Source organism: Neopelma chrysocephalum, unplaced genomic scaffold (genome assembly GCF_003984885.1).
Source record: "Neopelma chrysocephalum unplaced genomic scaffold, ASM398488v2 Primary Assembly neopelma1_25, whole genome shotgun sequence".
In the NCBI taxonomy this organism is placed as follows: Eukaryota; Metazoa; Chordata; class Aves; order Passeriformes; family Pipridae; genus Neopelma; species Neopelma chrysocephalum.
In genome coordinates, this window is record NW_020897694.1 from 32,724,307 (window position 1) to 32,729,603 (window position 5,297).

Consider the following 5,297-nt stretch of genomic DNA (forward strand, 5'->3'; position numbering starts at 1 on the left):
TGGGCGGCCGCGGCCGTCAGGGCTGGCGCTCCCGCCGCGGCAGTGGCGGCGGCTGCTGCGGGTGCTGCTGGTGCCGTCCCGCGCCGCCGCGCATCGCCCCCGCCCGCCCGGGCCCGTGGCCGGCGGCGCCTCCCGCCCTGCGTGCCGGGTGCTCAGCGCGCCCGCAGCCCGGCCCGCTCCTCCTCCGGCGGCGGCGGCCGCACAAGAGCCCTATTGTATTATTGACACTGCTGGGCTCCAGGCCCCGCCTCTTCCCCTTCCCTCCCTGCCCGCGCCGGGCCTTCCTGCCAGCTGCGCCAGCAGAGCCGCCCCCTGCCCGGGGAGCGAGCGGGAAGCGGCCGCAGGGGAAGGAAGAACGGCAACAGGGCTGGTGGAGGGTCTGGAGCACAAGTCTTGTGAGGAGCGGCTGAAGGAGCTGGGGTTGTTTAGCCTAGAGAAGAGGAGGCTCGGGGTGACCTTATCGCTCTCTACAACTACCTGATAGGAGGTTTTAGCCAGGTGGGGGTTGGTCTCTTCTCCCGGGCAGCCAGTGACAGAACGAGAGGACACACTCTTAAGCTGCACCAGGAGAGTTTAGGTTGGACATCAGGAAGAATTCCTTCACAGAAAGGAGGATTAGATATTGGAACCGTTTGCCCGGGGAGTGGGTGGAGTAACCGTCCCTGGAGGTGTTTAAGGACAGACTGGACATTGCACGTAGTGCCATGGTCTACCTATGTGGTGGTGTTTGGTTATAGGTTCGACTCGATGATCTCAGAAGTCTTTTTCAACTTAATTGATTCTATGATTTTGTGAAGGCGCCTCAGGGGAAGGCCCCACTCACTCCCAGCCTTTCCAGTGGGCCACCAGGGCTGAGGAGAGCAAACCGCACCTAGAACCGGGTGAGAGGCCAGAGCTGGCTCCTGCTGCTCCTGGTTATTATGTCTTGCTTCAAGCTGCCCAGCACAGATGATAAGCCAAGGGGCAACGCCTGGTCTGCACCCCCGAAACCACCAGCTATCAAGACCCAGCTTTGGGCTGGGCAGCTGGCAGCAAGGGCAGAGATGGCTGGGCACCTCACCACATCCCTCCTGCCTTCCAGCAGCTTCCAAGGGCACAGTACACCCATCTCTGCCCAGTCCAGTATTAAATTGAGAACATTTTGTGTAAGTGGCACAACTTGTAAAAAAAATGAGCATAAAGTTTATCTTAAGGCAGCTTTTAGCCAACCATCAATCTTAATAATTTGGCCCATGACAAAGTTTCTCATTAAAACAGTATTTGATAGAAAGCACAGTAGGCAGCATCAGAATAAAGGAAAAATTCAGCAAACCTCTGTTATTATGCCCCACACCCATGCTCATTTCCCATACTGCTATTACCAAGTATCACTTGTGTCAAACACACTGGAAACCCCTTTTGCCTTCCTTCCCAGAAAGACTGCTGCAAAGAGATTTAGCTGCAGGTCACTCTTCAGCTGCTGCAGCCCCATTTCTCCATGCACACAGTAACTGTGGCATGGGAGGGCTATGGAAACTTGGCAGACAAAAAATGGAACCTGGGGACTCAAATGTGGGGTACAGGCCTTCTCTCTAGGCCAGGCACAGAGAAGAAACAGCAAGATTATAGTAAGGAGTACAAAGGAAAAAGAATGAAGAGATGAGCAGCAAGCATGGCAGGGATAGTTTGCCATGCCTGAGCTGCACTTCTGTAGTGTTTCCAGACAGCAGCCATAACATGAGGAGAAACAGATCATAAGAAAGGAGGCATTGCTTCAGGCCAAATGTTCCATCTAGCTCAACCTAGCCTCCTACCTGCTCTACCAAGTCACGGCCCCCCTGCATTGACTTCCTCCTGGCCCAAGTGGGAATTCACATTAAGATGCTTCCCCCAAGTACTCTACAAACCTCCAGCTACTTAATCAGATTTTCCAAACAGGATGTGATGCATCTGCTTAGTAACCCTCAACAGATCACTTCTCCAAGCACTTCTCCAAGTCAGCTTTCACTGAATCCATGGCAGCTTCTGCCTGTAAATCACTGCTGGCAAGGACTTCCATGCATCTACTACCTGCTGCGAAAAGAAAAAAATAGAGTCTTTTTTCTTTTGAATAACTGGTTAATATTCCTGAGTGTAATATGAAATGTAGCTTTCTACAAATGCAATTAGACCACAACCAAACAGCAATGCTGACATGTATGACTTCCTTCACACCCCAGCAATCACCTCATTTGCCTTCTCTTCATTAATATTTACCTGCCAGGAAAGCACTCTGAGCAGCATCAGAAAACCACAATATCGAGTAAAATACCAAGAATGCTCCTCCTACCACCACCACTTGTGGAATCCTCTGTATCAAACTGGATGGACCAGGCAGCAGGGCAGGCAACACTGATTTTTAGACAAGAGATTTGAAGTCCAAAATGAAGGGAAATCAGAGTGATAAAACCATGTTCATGCGCTAAAGATCTGTTATCTACTCATAAAAGAAATAAAGTCCAATTGATTTAAACTAAGCAAAAACCATTTTCAAGTACCAATATCTTCATTCAGATTTTAAAACAATTTCTATTTTTTGTGTGTCCATGAAACATATGGTGTTTAAAGTCTCCATGATTCTGAAGGACAATAAAGAATGTATATTCCCATCAGTGAAGGAAACATTCCTATGAGACACTTCCCACCAGATTACTTTATATATGAATGACCTCATCAGGAGCAGACACAGCCCAACCCAGGAAAGGTGTTTAGCAGCTACCTTCATTTCCCATGCCTGGGATCACACACACCTCCCTGCACTGGCTGTCACATATCAGGAGATGATGACACCCAAACCTCTAATTCTATAGTAAATCCACAGCTGTACATGGTGGGCTCAAAGCCAAAAGATAAGTGACACAGGAAAGCCTATGGCAGGAAGTCTGTGGGGCTACAAATATCAATAAATGCTTTACTTTTACTGTGCATTTCTATAGGATCACCAAGCAACATGAATAAATAGGAAGCATATTGTACACTTTTGTTCTTTTTAAAGACATATGCAACACAGTTTCCACATTTGCTCCCGAAAGGATGAACTACAGATGCTCTTATGTACCCGGAGAATATAAGGAATATAAGGAATTTATGAAGCCAGATGTCATGTTGATAAAATATAGCACAAACAGGAAGTCTTCCCAAGTGTGGAATGCTCTGGAAACTAGAAGAGGTATGATCAGGGTAAAATAATATATACATGTACACCATATCCAAGCCGAACCAAGTCCTTATTCAGCTGTACAAAAGCTGCCTGTGGTATGTTAGGATATTAAGAAAGTTACACTGAAGTAGCATTTAACATTTGTGAAGTAGGGTCATGCAGAGTTTAACATGGATCTGAGCCACAAAAGAAGCATCTCTAACTGAAATATCTAGAAGTATTTCAGTGGATTTCAATAACAACAACAAAAGTATTTTTTTCTACTGATTCTGCTATCAATGATCAGAAAAGCAAAGGACAACAAATACACCACAGTATCAGAGAGGAGTAGTAGGGGGAAATAAGCACTGCAAAGGCCTAGGAGGTTAATTCACACGCCTTACCTTCAAGTCTTTGTGGCGTTCCCAGGCTGCATGTAGAAGCCTCCATGGCCATTAATTCTAGTTGACTCTAATAAAATACATAGAGACCAAACCCTGGCATATCACCTTTCTTTGAAATGTGTAGCTGCTGCATAAAACTTCATCAGCAGAGCAGATACCACTGAGGAAACCTTGATACAATGTTCTTGAAACCAGAGCAAGCATTGGCAGCTACTGGCAAGAGACAGGAAAGCTTATCTCCCTTACTTTCCTTTCGCAGTGAGCAAAATTATTGAAGTGTTACCATAAAGCACAAACATGCACCTGCAAACGAGAGCGCTAATTATCACTGCAGAAAAACTGTCATTCTTCTGTAGAAAAAAAAATGCAAAGCAGAATCTCAAATAAAGACTAAAAACTTTACTCACTATTAGAAATAGAAGAGCACTCAGAGCTTCAAAAGATTGTCTTTAACACTGAATCCAGTCCTTTAGCACCTGTTGGGGCAGCTATCAAAAGACGCCCTCAGGTCATAGCACAGCCCTTCCATTTAATCTCCAGGACCCTTTAAAAAGAAGCTCCTGAAGTATTTTGGGGTTTTTTTTATGGAGAGACTTCAGAAATGGGGGGGAAGGTCTCTCTTCATAAAAAGATCAGCACATTCAGACCAAAAAAAAATGTACTTCCACAATCATGAGCCATTTACACTCTTAAAAGCAAAATGTGCCAGCTTCCCAGGATCTGACAAGTTCAAAGTTTTGTGCTTAGGGAGATCTTTGATTTATCTTTCTCCTTCTAAGACAGTAGCACAGAATGGAGAGGGCTGCCAGTAACTTTCAGAACAGATTAGTATTATAGCTCTGTACCTTAAATGCATAAAAGGAAGTACCTAAGAAAAAAAAGAATCAGATAATACATCTTATGCATGCTTGTATCAGTGAGGAAAAAACTGTGCATCTTGCCTAAAAGACCTGGAAAGTTCGTTGCCTCTGTGGTTCTGTACATGCAGTTTGGGGGAAATCTCTCATACAGCAGACAGCATCCACATAAGCAAGGAGGAGTAGGGCTGCTGCTCCCTTCAGTGTCCAGAAATCACAGCTCAATGGTCACTCCACCTTTCCTCATTCCTGAAAAAGTGAAAGTGTGGATTCCCACATGACTCTATGAACTGGGATTTCATTACCACAATACTTGTGATAAAATGGAGTTGGAAAAGCAGAGAGACACATACCACTATCATCCAGACACTGAGTCCTTTGAGATCCTACTACTCCAGAGATGCCTAGCCTTAAATTTAGCATCATCATTTTGACAGAATTTTTAATAGTGCATTGATTTTAGCCTTTGCAGTTTGGGAACATCAGACAAACACATACTTAAACACTGTCCAGGAGCCTCTGAACCCCATTGTAATTTCCTATCTATCAACTTTACCTTATGTTTTAAGGACAAACTTTAAAACAGCTGTTTTAGCAAAAGCATAAGAATGAAATCCCCGTGTATTTCAAAGATCTTTTAGAGTCTTGCAGCACTGGCAATTCTAAAGCCTTGAGCAATCCTCCAGAAAGAGGATGACTTGTATCTGACAGATGCTGGTCACATTTTTTAATATACATTCTGGAAAAATACTCAGATACTCTCCCTGGCCATGAAATTGTACATAGCTGGGGATTATCACTAAATGCATTAAAAAAAAAGGAATGAGCAGTTGAACGTTTTTCTTTATGTACTCAGAAAACTTCAGAGTTTTTTTAACA